We start from the raw sequence: 15967 nt of genomic DNA, 5'->3' as shown, positions 1-15967 counted from the left end.
CATTTTAAACTTTCATTCATAGGGATAACATGGATAATTTTATATGGTTTAGTGTAAGATTTTTGCCCATTTTTTGGAAAATGCCGTTTTAAAAGTAAAAAATATAACTTTTACCACTAGATGGCTGCAGAGCACTACTATTAACTAATTGCTATTTTACCAACAATAAGATATCTTTTCACAAGTTTTTTCAGTTGAGTTCATATTTACATATTATGAAATCACAATTATTACAATAAAAAATACTATTTGACAAAGTTAAGCACTTTTTGTACTGAAACAAAACCAGTTCTATTACATATTGAGTTGCAGTAAACAACGATCTAGAAAGTGTTTACAGTTTTACAGAGTCTCATGTCTCTTGGACAAAGAGAACATTTTTTTTTATTTTTAGCGTCATTTGGGGTAAAAAATACCCCGAAGACCGCATAAGGGTTAAATCGGGGGCGCACGCGAGCAGATCATGGAGTAGTCGTCTTTTTTTTGATCTCCTCTCCGTTGGCACTTTAATTTGGATTTTTTCCACAACTAAAGTACCATCAGCTCATTCTACTGTCCAATGACTCTCTGAATGCTACACTATTTTAGTTGTTTTGAATACGTTGTGGTAAATAAGGTCCTCGAGGACGATTTTCGTTGTATCGCTGACTCATTCTGTGTCTGAAAATGGCGTCTATGAAATCTTCAAAAGCCGTTGCAGAAGGAGGACGCCCATTTAAGTGACTCTGTTTCACAGTGTAATGTGAATGCGATACTTGCTGCAATCGCTTCGCAAGGAGATGAGTTAAAGAAGTTAATTGAGGACAAGATGACAGCTCTAAGTGGCCGCTTGGATGCGTTAAGGCCCTTTTACACGGGACGCGGCAGTCGTGAGTGTCTAAAGTGGCCCTTAAATCTAAGCTTACTATTGATGTGACAGGCTTAAATATAGCTTGAGAATTGCCTAAATGACAAACCATTTGCTACCGTCAGATTTTTGTATGATTTTGACCTTTGGCCAGAGAGTAACTGACCGGTTTTAAGGATGAGAGGCGGAAACTGCTCCATTAGACCTTTGACCTCTCGGTCTCTAAACAAGCTATAACATTTAAAATGAAAGAATTTAAGCTTTCTATTGATATTAAATGCATAAGTATAGCCCCAGAAATGCCTGAACGACAAGCAATTTTTGCATCAAATTTCCATTGTTTTGAAGGCCTCGCGGAAGCACCTGAATTTGACCTTTAACTGTTCCATTTGTGAACAAGCTATAGCCATGTGCCTAGACCCATTTTACATGAGAAAATCTATAAATACTTAATGACTGCACCAAGGCAAGGCCTTTAGAACTCTTGACCTGTCTGTTTTTGGCACCATTCAATCAATGGTACCAATAATAAGTTTTCATTTGATATAAAACATATTTATATAGGTTTTAATTTGGTCAATTTTTTTTTTTTTTTTTTTTTTTTGGTATCTTGCACAAACAATGAGCGATTTACTCCTTTTTTTTTGTTTTTTTAAACAGAAAAATGAGCAACCCTGATGACAGTGGGCTGGAGGATACTGGTGGCAGTAGTGTAAGTACTGATAGAAAATAAATACAATTCTTCAAAATGTAAAGATAGTGATTAATTTTTAATTTTGTTATTATTTTCGCAGGCCACCACAGAAATGATCAGCCGGACAGTGAACTTATACTTGTAATTAAGTTAAATATAATTAATAAATATAAATATAAATTAAGTCAAATATTTTCAGACTGTGATAATTCAGTGATGTTGGGTTTGACAGCTGTTGTGTTCTGCTTGTTTGTAGGATAAAGAGCACAGCTCATCCGAGGAGAAGGAGGGACCCCCAAATTCTCTACCTCCTCTTCCTCCCGCACCACCTCCATCACCAGAGCTTCGTCCTGCTCCTCCTGATGAAGACGAGGAGGAAAATGTAATGTATACAGACCTTCTATAACTAATGTAGTGTATTTGCCTTTTAATATATTTTGTCCATCTCTACAGTATTTCGCTGATGACGAGAAGGAGGAGCAGGACGAACTGCAGGAAGAATTTTTTTTTTTTTAAATATAGTTCATAGTTCATGTTTTTTTTTTTTTATGAATACATTTAGTTTTTTTTATGTATATAGTTCACAATTCCCTTTGTTTTAAATGCATTTGTTTTAGTAAATATTTTTGATATATTTATTTGTTGAATGCACAATTTCATATTCGCTCCTAAAAAACTCCTCAGTCAATGCATGAAAACATTCGGTTTGAAGGTAGACCTTGAGGTGTTAAAATCAGACCAGACCTTTGTGGATTATACAGTCAACACTTTTTTTAAATTAAGACAACACTGATGAAATATTGAAGCGTCACAAACATTCAAGTAAATAAAAATAAAAAAGTTAAACACACAAAAGAAAAGTGTCAAGAAAACAAATAACCTTATTTCTCAATTGTCTTAGAGGATGACTGATAGAATAATGTCGAAGTTGGCATTACACCAGCACCACACCGGACATCTGTATCTACCAAAAAGAAGGACTCATGTTTTCTTCTTGGAAATAAAAAACTGACTAAATGTGTGTAGCCTAATGCTTACTATCTTGACAGTTTGGACTGTGTCTCTTGTTCAATTCATGTATTGCTAAACTTGTAAACATAGCACTTCTAAGTGATGAAATATGACCATTGAACAGAAAATCGTAAAAAAAACTGCAGTTCAATAAGCAGCACTTAGGATTAAATTTGTGGCCCCTGCCATGCTAAATATGAACTATTTTAATTTGCACTGAAAAGCATGAATATTAGGCAGGGTGACTTTTTGTTTATCATTAAGTGTTTCACACTCCTGACATTTTGGAGAGTGAAAGTCTGTTTTTTTTATCCTAACAGGATAAAAAAAGATACAAAATGTTTATTCAAATTGTGAATGTTATAATCAGAAAGCTAGCAATAAACACTGTTGTAGATTACAACAGGGATCTACTGTCCTGCAGACTTCAGTTTAAACTTTGCTCCAACACAGCTGACTATAATTCTAAAGTAACCATTAATTAGCTGGTTCAGGTGTAGGGTTGGAGCTGAACTCTGGAGAGCAATGCTTTACAACGACTGGAGCTCTCAACACTTCAGTGTTCAGCATCTTCATATTGCACAACATTTTAGAGGAAAAGTTGCCTATATATTTCATATTTCAACATGTTACATTTGATTTCACTTGATATGTCTGACAGAATAGTTTGGGAAAAGCCCAATGTGTAAAATTTGTACTTGTTTGTGTCATGTTAACTAGATGCCCCTCAGTTACAACCCATTGTCCAGTCTCTTTGACCCAGTGTCCCCCTCCAGTTACAACTCACTGTCCAGCATCTTTGTCCAAGTGTCCCCCTCCAGTGATTACTCTTCGTCCAGTATCCCATGTCGAGTGTTCCATTGAATGAAGAAAAACAAATCTCAGTCAAGCCCCGCAAACACATAATCCTCAATCCCCATCCAAACAGTTGGAATGTCAAGACACCCAACAAGGTATGTACTATTTTCAAAGTGCACTATTCAATATCTATTCAAAGTTTATCTCTCACAATTATCAACTGTTTTTTTTTAATAGAATTCACAAAAAGGACCACAACTGCTGCTGCTTGACCTCACACAAAAATAACTGCATCTGTATTACAACAGTATTTTACAACATCAAGATGGCGCCGCGGATGGCAGCCTCTGTGCGTAGCTCTCCAGTTGTTTTAGTGTTTTTGTTCGTTTTTCCTGTCTTTTGCTTTGCAAACACAATCAGTTTTACCCGGGATGAACTGCTGAACATTCGGCAGAACGCACCACAAAACTTTCAACCGGTTTTGGATTATTCGGACGTTTTATTTAATGTTGTAGTTGGCGGGGCGGCGGCGCTGATCAAGCGATACAGGACGCGCAGACGGGGAAAAAGAGCCGGCGCGCTCGTGAAGCTCAGACAGCGCGGTCTCCGCACATCGTTGCCAAGCATACATCTGGCAAATCTCCGCTCTCTTCCCAACAAAACGGACGAACTCTTCCTGCTCTCCCAGTCTAACAAGGATTTCTTAAACTCTGCCGCTCTGTGTTTCACGGAAACCTGGCTGAATGACGCGATACCAGACAGCGCGATCCAGTTGCCGGGCTACCAGCTGTTTAGAGGCGATCGCAACGCAGAATCAACGGGGAAATCGCGCGGCGGCGGGACGTGCTTTTACATCAACGAAAGGTGGTGTACAGATGTAACAGTATTAAAGAAGATGTGCTGTTCTGATCTAGAAGCTCTCTTCATTAACTGTAAGCCATTCTACTCGCCGCGAGAGTTTTGCTCGTTCATTCTCGTGAGCGTCTACATTCCTCCGCAAGCGCACGTGAGCCTGGCTTTGCAGAAACTCGCTGATCAGATCACCGTGACGGAACAACAACACCCGGACTCTGTTTTAATCATTCTTGGGGATTTTAACAAAGCAAATCTCTCCCGTGAACTGCCAAAATACAGTCAACATGTTACATGTTCAACCAGAGACAGTAATATATTGGACCACTGTTACACCACAATAAGTAATGCATATCACTCTGTCCCACGTGCAGCTTTGGGACTCTCTGATCACTGCCTGGTTCATCTTATACCAACCTACAGACAAAAACTTAAATCTGCTAAACCTGTAGCAAAGTCTGTGAAGAGATGGACCAACGAAACAGAGCGGGCTTTACAAGCCTGTTTCGATTGTACTGATTGGAGTGTTTTCGAAGCTGCTGCTACCGATCTGGATGAGCTCACAGACACTGTTACTTCATATATCAGTTTCTGTGAGGATATGTGCATTCCTACCAAGACTCGTTTAACTTTCAACAATGACAAACCATGGTTCACTGCAAAACTCAGACAGCTTCGTCACGCCAAAGAGGATGCTTACAGGAAAGGGGACAGTGTCTTGTATAAGCAGGCCAAATACACACTAGAAAAGGAGATCAAAGTGGCAAAGAAGAATTATTCCGAAAAGATAAGGAATCAATTCTCTTCCGGTGACTCTTCATCAGTGTGGGACAGCCTGAAAGCCATCACTAACTACAAGACACCATCCCCCTGCATGGTGGACAATCAACAACTGGCAGACGACCTGAACGAGTTCTATTGCAGGTTTGAAAAAACTCCATTCACACCTCCAACAACAGCCCTAACAACACCGCTCTCCCCCACTCCGACAATCCACTTCAGTGAAAGAGATGTTCGCCAGGTCTTCAGACAGAACAAAAGAAGGAAGGCACCAGGCCCTGATGGTGTGACACCAGCCTGTTTGAAAACCTGTGCAGATCAGCTGGCACCCATTTTCTCACTAATCTTCAATTGGTCTCTGGAGATGTGTGAAGTACCGAACTGCCTCAAACGTTCAATAATCATTCCAATTCCAAAGAAACCCAAAATAACAGGACTCAACGACTACAGACCTGTGGCGCTAACATCTGTCGTCATGAAGTCGTTTGAAAAACTGGTATTGGCTCATCTGAAGGACATCACCGGACCCTTACTGGACCCCCTGCAGTTTGCTTATCGAGCAAACGGGTCCGTAGATGATGCAGTGAACATGGGTTTACACTTCATCCTGCAGCATCTGGATAAATCAGGGACTTATGTGAGGATCCTGTTTGTGGACTTTAGTTCAGCCTTTAACACAATCATCCCAAACCTCCTTCTTCCCAAACTATCTCAGCTCTCCGTGCCCTTCGCTCTCTGTCAGTGGATCAACAGCTTCCTGACGAACAGACAGCAGCTAGTGAGGCTGGGAAAATTCTCATCCAGCACCCGGACTATCAGCACTGGCGCCCCTCAGGGTTGTGTTCTCTCCCCACTGCTCTTCTCCCTGTATACGAATGACTGTACCTCTAAAGACCCCTCTGTCAAGCTCCTGAAGTTCGCAGATGACACCACACTCATCGGCCTCATTCAAGACGGTGATGAGTCTGCTTACAGACAGGAAGTTAAAGAGCTGGCTGTCTGGTGCAGTCATAACAACCTGGAGCTGAACACGCTCAAGACTGTGGAGATGATCATTGACTTCAGGAGAAACCCCCCTGCTCTCCCCCCACTCACCATCATGAACAGCACTGTTAACACAGTGGAGTCATTCAGGTTCCTTGGCAATACCATCTCCCAGGACCTGAAGTGGAATGTTCACATAGACTCCATTGTGAAAAAGGCCCAGCAGAGACTGTACTTCCTCCGCCAGCTGAGGAAGCTCAACCTGCCACAGGAACTGCTTAAACAGTTCTACTCTGCCATCATTGAATCCGTCCTCTGCGCTTCTATTACCGTCTGGTTCAGCTCAGCTACCAATTCTGATCTCAGAAGACTACGTCGCATAGTCCGGACTGCTGAGCGAATCATTGGTACAACCCTTCCTACCCTTCAAGATCTCTACTTATCCAGAGTGCGCAAAAGGGCTGGCAAAATCACTCTGGACCCCTCACATCCAGCACACTCGCTCTTTGAACTGCTTCCATCTGGTCGGCGCTACAGAGCACTGAGCACCAAGACGACCAGACACCGGAACAGTTTTTTCCCCCAGGCAATCCATCTCATGAACACTTGTCAGTAAACGTGGAACCTGCAGCACTATTATACACCTTATTAATCTATTCAGTATTTATTAATACCTACTTACATCCAAATTTGCACCTAATATACCTGTACATAGTAATGGCATATTCTGTATATTGTGTTTTTGCTATTTTGCACTTTGCACTTTGTCTTGTGTACTTGTATATTGTTCTTTTTTATAATCTATGTCTTGTCTTGTCACTGTCACTCTGTTGCACTGTGGAGCTGCTGTCACTAAAACAAATTCCTAGTATGTGTAAACATACCTGGCAATAAAGCTCATTCTGATTACAAAAATAAAATAGCATTTTACAAAAAGCATCACTAATGAAAAATTGAGAAAAAAAAGCTTGGCAACATGATAGCCACCTACTAAAGGGCTAAAGACCGGTGCCGAGCAACAGGAGAGGAAAAAGTAAATTGGGAGTATTACAAGGTTGGCATGCTTTATGTAAAGCAATTACCGCAGAATCACTGGGTTTACATCTCAAATATTTTACATGCATGCATATTTATATTGTATCAAATGTTTTCTCACAGCAAATGGAAGCCTTATTTGGCAAATGTGGAGTTGGGAGTGAACCACCTGGCACAATATGCTCAACTCCTCTGTTCAACACTACCTCATCCCAGACTACAGCTCTGCAGCCCTTAGCAGCACCGGCATCAAGCTCCCAAGAACAGACTCTCCAAGAAGAGCAAGCAGGTCCCTCTACTGCTTCCCCCTCTACAGAAAGAAGGAGAGTAAGATCAACATTCTATGATGTTCTTGAGGCACATTCAGAAAGGAGAACTGCTGCATTAGAGATTATAGTGCGGCCCGACTTTGGAAAAAAAAAACTCTAACCTGCCTTGGAGAAATAATTGAACAGCTAAAAAAAATCATGCATCTATGTGAATGTGGCCTTCTGGTGGATGTGGTTCATCCTCTATATCATCTGTCTGCTCATCCACCTCTACATGGTCACTGGATTCCAGGCACATGTTATACACAGAATGCAACAGGCTGTGACAGAAATGTTCTTCAATTCTTTCATGTGCAGACATTTATGTCTCCTGGCTTCATTAGCTAAAGCAAATGAGGTTATGCGGAGTCACCAATAATATGCATGCCCTCCGGAACCAGGGAACGTGGATCTTCCTCAAGAAGGCGGCCCACCTCTGACAATAAAAATGTTTCTAAAATTTTGTTTTAATATGCAAATGATGTTTTATTTAATGAAATAGGCGCTAATTTGCATACATTTCTAGTACAAAAAATCTAAAGACTGGATTCAGTCAGTTTCAAAACTCTTGTTTAATTTTTATTTTATTTTTTTTACATTAGAGTTCATTGTTTTTCAAGAGGGAATTTTGGATATCTCATTTTGTCACACCATAATTCAGAAAACAAGCAGAAAACTTGACAGGGGCATGAAAAAACAGTGTTTTTGCCTGCAATGTCTCTCCTTAAAACAGTCAGGTTTTATTTAGTATATTTCCAAAAGAGTTTTCTTAGCTAGCTAGAAGTTGCACTAAGAACACAGATTTCCTGTAGTTAACTTGCTTTTACAGACCCCAAACCAGGATCCAAAAAAATAACAATCTTACATCAATGGGTTCCTTTTTGAAACGGCATATTTAAATTTTAAAAGGTATGAATAGTTACCACTGTTGTCTTTTCTAAATCAGAGTTTGTGCCTTCAGTGGAGAAAGTCTCAGAGTGGCCATCTACATCAACAATGGTGTCGAGAGACAAAATGAGACTTATTTGGAGGGCTACAAAAACTGTAGTCTCAGCAAAATGCTTACGGTGATTGTGACAGGCTTTCTACCTAGGACATATCCAAAGTAAGTCAAAGAAGGCCATGTAAATTTGTAAATAAAGTTAAAGGTATAGTTCACCCAAAAATTTCCAAAAAATCAGTCGCTCCAAACATATAAGACATTAGTTTATCTTTAGAACGTAAATTAAGATATTTTTAATACAATTTGAGAGCTTTCTGACCCTGCATAGACAGGACACATTCAAGTTCCAGAAACATTGTAAAGACATTGTTAAAATAGTCCAGTTCTTCTCTCCCAGGACAGTCCTCCACCATTATGGAGAGTTCCACGATGCATGTGTGCTCTTTGTTCTGCTCGTACAAAAAGGTGCGACACATGCTTGTCCTACATCAGCAACATCGTGCACATCTGTTGTGGTACTCTGTAATGGCAGAGGACTGTCCTGGAAGAGAAGAAATCAGTGAATAAAGTTTATATTTTTTGTTTTTAGCTTTATAAAATAACAGTTGAACCACGTTTTCATTTTTGAACAAACTATTCCTTTAAAGGACAAGTTCACTTCCATAACAAAAATTTCATGATAATTTACTCACCGTCCTTGTCATCTAAGATGTTCATGTCTTTCTTTCTTCAGTCATAAAGAAAGTTTTTTGAGGAAAACAATTCAGGATTTCTCTCCATTTAGTGAAATTCTAGATTTGAATTTTCGAAATGCAGTTTAAATGCAGCTTCAAAGGGCTCTATAAAATTTGAACAACAAAAATGTCAACTGATATACTTTTTAACCCTAAATGCTCATCTTGTATAGCTCTGTGTGAACACTGTATTTCAGTTCAAGACAGTTACATCGCTTACATCAACTGTTACATTCAGTCTTACATCGCTGTAGTAGTACCGACCCAGTGTTTACAAAGTGAACATCCAAAGAAGATCAAACCACCTTCACAAAAAAACAGCGATGAAGGGCGATTTTTAAAGTTGGAGAAGAAAATGAGATGGGAGTTTTTAGATATTCTCTAACTGTCTTGCCCTGAATACACAGTGTTCACACAGAGCTAGATTAGATGAGTGTTTGAGGTTAAAAAGTATATGAATTGTAATTTTTTTTTTCTTTTTTTTCTTTTTTTTAGAAAATGACCAAGTGTTCCAATAGATTAGAGCCTAATCTGTGAAGAGCCAGACTGCTGATTATCACAAAATATGTTTTGGTTCTCACACAACAATCCCCTCCTGCACATGTGAAGACTGGCAGAGGAATCTCAGCACTTTTGTGCTGTTTTCAGCATGGTACAGGGATGGGGCTGGGAGAAATTAGGAGTGACGTAACGGGGTAACGCCCTATTTTCTTTGGATATCATGTGATTAAGGAGTTCCACTAAACCCCGAGACAGCAGCCCTCCTCCCCAGGATGACACCAGCGGCAGCATTCTTCCAGACAAAGAAAAGGCAAAAGTGTGGGAGCTTACTGCATGAAATTTCAGATCTTACTTACCATCTACAGGATGAGCCATTTCTGGATTCCTTGACTGTTTGATTAAATGACCTTTTGGAAGATGTCAGGCATCATACCCCTCATGATGACACACTTCCCCTTCTTACACACTTCCATCCAAAACATTTAGATACCTCAAACCCTCAGCATGATCCCCAGAAAACATCCATTCTCTGAAAGGTTTGGCCGTCGTACTGAAGCAATGAAAGCAAGCTTCAAGATTTAAATGTTGATGTAATGTAGTTTTTTGCTTGTAGTATTGTGTTAAATATTTGCCTGGCATTCTTTAGTATTCATTATTGTTATTGTTAATTAAATCTAACCCAAACCATGTTTTTTTCCTAAATACCATGTTTTAAATTTATTGAAATGAAATCAGTGAATTAGTGAATGTTATTATTGTTGGCACTGAGAGAGAGAGAGAGTGTGTGTGTGTGTGTGTGTGTGTGTGTGTGTGTGTGTGTGTGTGTGTGTGTGTGTGTGTGTGTGTGTGTGTGTGTGTGTGTGTGTGTGTGTGAATGAGCTGCAGGTGTGAGCAGTGATGAGTGCAGTGGCTTGTGGGGGATGAAGTCCATAATGAGTGGTGCAAGAGTTACTGATAATGGAGGCTCAATCGTGACAAAATGAATGTTTTGTTTTCCCAGTGTTTTTTAAGTGAACTGCACTAAAAACCTGAAGCAAACTACTGACACCACCTCTTGAAGTAGTCTGAGTGTGTTTGCACTTTAGGTCTTAAAATTCAACTCAATTGATATCAAACCCACTGGAATGAACCAATTCTGTGTATACCTGTATATATAGTGCAGCATATTACAGATGCATATATTTGCAAATGTTCTGCAAACCATTCTGTGTTTTTAAAGTACTATATCTTAATTTCTGCAGGTAGAGGAAATGGAAAATGGTTAGGCGACGCAGGTTAACCCTGTACTGATGCAGAGTGCCATATAGAATCAAAAACTGACAAGCCATACCTTGAGCAGTGGTTCATTAACAAGCTCAAAGGTACGGTACTCCATACACTGGATTTACTAAAGTGTTGTACCGTTTTGTAATGTCTCAGAATGATGTGCTCATTCAGTTAGACTTGTCATCATCCCTCTAGGCTGATCCCTGGACCATACAGTCACACTGGTGTGATTTGAAAGTTATGTACTTGACATTATTAACTACTATATTCAAATCTGCTTTCCTGCCTTTTTACTGGCACTCAGCCAAAGACGGGCTTGCACAATACTTAGTCATAAATCACTACTGTTCTATGCTAACAGTTTTTTTTTTTTTTTTTTTTTTTTAAAGTGGACCTTTTGTATTTTCATACTCATTTTGTATTTCATTTTGAGGTTTAAATACTGCATTTTGGTGACGTGTGCTGGATTAGCTTGTCTGCTGGTATCATAATGTACACGCTTTTGATGCAGTTCAAAAGTTTAAAAACCACACGAACAACAGAATACATTTAAGGAATTTTACTGGAATATTATTAAACTACAAATTCAACTTCTCTCATCATCATGCTCTCTCGTTTCTATTATTGCCTCTTCACTTGTTGCTTTATTTGGATTTATGGAATAAGAACACTGGTCAGCTCCGATCCTCTTGGGTACAATTTGAATATATTCACAGCTTAATCCAGGTTGACTGCCATCTTATAGTATGTATGGATGAGGGCCAGGGATCACAAGTGGTCGTCTGCCATGCTGCTATGCATGAATGTGTTGAGTATCCGGAGAATGCTGGCTGACCGTTCACATTCACACCAGGTAACTGGCAAAGTACAAGCTATTTTGAGAAGCTTGCAAACATTTGGATAGGTCAGCACATCACATTATTTGATTGCCTCTGCACATGAAGTTGGCCTTTGTTCTGATGACTTGTTTTGCCACTTCAGCAATTTTTCCTTTTAATATATTTGCATCCATTGAAGGGATTACCGTAATACAGCATACTGTGTGTACAAAGAAAACCACATCTGTGCTTCATCAAAACACTTTAATCTTTTTGGGCAATCCTTTCATAAACCACAAGTCCAAAAATACCTTATGGGACAGAACAAAAACACAGCAAGAACTAGATAACACAAAAATATCTTAAGATGCAACATTACAGCACATGTATGAAATGCAAAGACACAAAACAGTAACTTAGTTTTTTTTAAGTGTAACGCAATAGTTAAAAGTATTGCATTCAAGAATGTAAACAAGAAAAAAAGAAGTAAGCTACACACAGTTGTTTTAATATTAAATATAGGGTGACCATATTCTGAGAATCAAAAAAGAGGACCCCTAAACCAAACCCCCCCCCCCCCTTTTTTTTTTTTGCAATTCGTCTGTGAAACTAAATTTGCATTTCGGCATGTTAGCGACACACAGCTTTTGCAGCGTAGCTCCTCGTTTGTTTTGTTTTGACAATTAGGTCTATCACTTCATCAGACAGGTACCCAGGGCTGGACTGGGGGTAAAATCCGGCCCTGGACAAATTCAGCCCATCCAGCCCATTAAGTTCCACATGAACGTTTTCTTGGGTTCCCTAGTGATTTCTACTCTATAGACAAAAAATTTTTGAATTTCTCAAATTATCTTCCTTTATATTACACAGAAGAAAAAAAGTTAATACAGGATTGAAATTACATGATGAGTAAATGATGACAATTTTTTTTTTGGGTGAACTGTCCCTTTAAGAACTTTATAAGACCCATATTTAATTCGTTAATCAGGCTCTTATTGAATTAACATTAAAACGAATTACAACTAAACATTTAAAAGAAAGAAATTATTGCTTAGAATATAAGTATTAGTAAGACGGTGGTCACAAGAAAACATTAGTTATGTGGGGTTTTTTTTTCATAGTTTAAAAATAAACTATGAAATTTGTAACAATTTTGTTTTGACAGTAATTATTTATTGGTGTTTTCCACTTAACTTCATCATGCAGTTTCCAATGTCGTGGCTGTTTTCAGCCAGCCCAGCAGAACTTACAGAACCTTTAATGTTCTCATATCACATGACTGTATAACACAATTCTGTGTGTTATCTGAACGGATCAAGCAACTTGCGCTGTTTATCACTGTACATCGTGGCAGAATCGCAGCGCGCGTTCATCAGCTCTGTGCAGGTGACTGATCCCACCGCTTCACACTTTTCGGCTATTTGCGGTTTTGAATGCGCTATAATTTAAAATAGCGGCTAATATGGGGGAGGTCTCCCTCGCTTCGGTGGTCGGCCCACTTCCCTATATATATATATATGTATATGTATGTATATGTATATGTATATATGATTGCCTTGATTCATCATGCAAAAGTTTTTTAAAACACTCAGTCCAATTTTATTTATTTTTTTGTTGCAAAGTAATAATCATTATTACCTTTTTCTAACATGCAATTGTTTTTTTCAACACTTGCATGCTGTATACTTAGTCTAATTGTTTTTTTCCCCTCTAATTTCCAGCTCTGTGGTTTGGACTACTGCAGTTCCAGCAGTATATTTGTTCTTCACTTTTGATAATAGTAAGTACATTGTGCATTTAAAAATCAGAGTCAATTATGTAGAGGTTAACCCCCATTTTGTAAAAAGGCTCACAATCCATTTGATGTTTTGTGCTTATTCAGAAAACATATTTAAAGACACTAATCCTAGACCTAACTGAATATCAGCTAAAATCTAGTGAAAATCTTGTTCCCTCTCTGATTTAAGTAATGGATAGAAAGAGTAAGAAGAGAGAGTATGACAGAGAGTGGGTTTCTTTGAAGAGACTAAGCAAACTACAGAGAAAAAAGGAGAATGCAGAAACTTTAATCACAGCCAAAGAAATTGAAACGGCAGACACTAACATGCTAGAAATCATGGAAAAGAATGAGAAACATGGAATAATCGAGACTGATGAAAATAAAACACTGAATCTGGAAACAGAAAACATCTCTGAAGATTCAGATGTTTCTGAACAATTTTCAGATGAAGACTCCCTGGAGATGGATGATTCAAATTCAAATATAGCAAAGGGCATTGCATCTTGGAGCATGGAAAATGGAATTGTCCATAATGCTCTAGATAGTCTTCTGAAATTGTTAAAGAAACATGGAAAAAAGACCTTCCATCATGCTCAAGAACTTTGCTTGACACCCCAAAAGCTGTAAACATTCAGCAGAAGTCAGGCATGGAGTATTTCTACTTTGGAGTAGAAAAAATGTTAAAAAATCGCATGCAGAAATACTCTGTTGAAACAACTGCGAGGATGGATATCTTAGATTTGCAACTTAATATCGATGGCCTCCCACTGTTTAAAAGTTCGAAGACTTGTCTTTGGTCAATTCTTTGCACCACCAACCTAAAACCGACAGATGTATTTCCTGTGGCCATCACATGCGGAAATTCAAAACCCTGTGATTTGGAGTTTTTATGTGACACAGTCAAGGAAATTCTGAAATTGGAGAAAGATGGTCTGTGGTACCAAGGAAGACACATCGCAGTTCGAATTAGTGGCATTATCTGTGATGCACCTGCCAAGGCCTTCATCAAGTCTATCAAAAACTTCTCTGGCTATTATGGATGCGACAGGTGTGTTCAGAAAGGTCAGTGGTTGGGGCATATGACGTTTCAGCAAGTGGACAATCTACAGCTGCGTACCGACATGTCTTTCAGACAAAGGCAGCAGGAAGAGCACCACAACAGAGATCAAGAAACTCCACTTTGCCAGCTAAATATTGATATGGTTACTGGCTTCCCTATTGATTATATGCACCAGGCATGTCTTGGAGTCATGAAAAAATGTAACCTAGTTCCCTGAGGGAACGAGACGCCGCGTCTAGAAACGCTATGGGGAACGCCATTGGCGGGCCGCACTCTGAATCATGTCTTACAACCAATGAAATGACGGGAGTGACGTCACAGGCGCGATGACGTCATCGACCAGGAAGTATAAAGCATGTGCGTTTGACGCCCGCGGCAGCTCTTTAGGAATGAAGCGAGCGCCGCAGGGTGCGGGAATTATGGTTCGAGACGCAGCGTCTCGTTCTCTCAGGGAACTAGGTTACATACGTAACCCGAGACGTTCCCTTCCGGGAACTCGAGCCGCGTCTAGAAACGCTATGGGGAACGAGACTACCAACGCCCCATAATTTCCAAAGCCTGCGCTGTGTCTTTTGAGCAGGATGGAAGAAAAAGAGCCCTTGTCTAGCCTTCCGCGGACAAAAGAGGCCCTATAGTCCTCGGCCCTCGGGCACACGAGGAAAGGTAGTCTGGTCGCCAGCCAGAGCGAGAGGTACTCGGCGGCCCTCAGGCACACGCAGAGTCTTAGTCCGTTGTCTGGGAACAGCCAGCACAAGAGGGACTGAAATGACCACTGTCTGTACGGACAAGTGGGAGAGATCCTCGGTCCTCGGACCCACGAGGATAGTAAGATCGACCTCAGGAGTATTCCTCGGCCCTCGGGCTCACGAGGAAAGGGTAGTCCTTTGTCTGGGGTTCTGCCAGAACAAGAGGGACCCAAGGCTCGGCCTGGTGCTCTGCCAGGACGTGAGAAGATAAGCCTTTGTCTAGCCTTATGCGGACAACAGGACACTGCAGTCCCCGGCCCTCAGGCACACGGGGAGGACAGTATGGGCCTCTGCCTGGTAGCCAGCCAGTGCAGGAGGCACTCCTCGGCCTTGTTTGAAGCCAGACGAGGAGTCTTAGTCCTTGGTCTGGGAAAATGCCAGAAACCAGAGGGACCGAATTACACCCGGTCTGGTAGATGCCAGAACACGAGGAAGATAAACCATTGTCTAGTATTCTACGGACAAGATGGTGAAAGGATCCTCGGCCCTCAGGCTCACGAGGATAGGGTTCTCGACCTTTGCTTGCAAAGGGAGAAGTGGACCTCAGCCAGGTGGTCCGCCTCTGTCTGGTCGCCAGCCAGAACGAGAGGTACTCCTCGGCCCTCGGGCTCACGAGGAGAGGGTAGTCCTTTGTCTGGGGTTCTGCCAGAGCAAGAGGGACTCAAGGCTCGGCCTGGTACTCCGCCAGGACGCGAGAAGATAAGCCTTTGTCTAGCTTTATGCGGACAACAGGACACTGCAATCCCCGGCCCTCGGGCACACGGGGAGGACAGTATGGGCCTCTGCCTGGTAGCCAACCAGTGCAGGAGG

The 15967-nt window shown here is 40.5% G+C and overlaps 1 long non-coding RNA gene across 1 annotated transcript in view; it reads left to right on the top strand.

Annotated features, from left to right (window-relative positions):
* LOC141339866 (uncharacterized) overlaps positions 1 to 1694 on the top strand; it is a 2489-nt gene extending 795 nt beyond the window's left edge. The window contains exons 2-3 of the long non-coding RNA XR_012356439.1: positions 1508 to 1559; positions 1642 to 1694. This is a non-coding gene — a long non-coding RNA (uncharacterized lncRNA). The remainder of the gene's footprint in view (positions 1 to 1507; positions 1560 to 1641) is intronic.
* The last annotated feature ends 14273 nt before the right edge of the window (positions 1695 to 15967 follow it).

This window comes from Garra rufa, chromosome 1, assembly GCF_049309525.1.
Source record: "Garra rufa chromosome 1, GarRuf1.0, whole genome shotgun sequence".
Lineage (NCBI taxonomy): Eukaryota > Metazoa > Chordata > Actinopteri > Cypriniformes > Cyprinidae > Garra > Garra rufa.
This window is presented reverse-complemented; position numbering and strand designations above follow the sequence as displayed.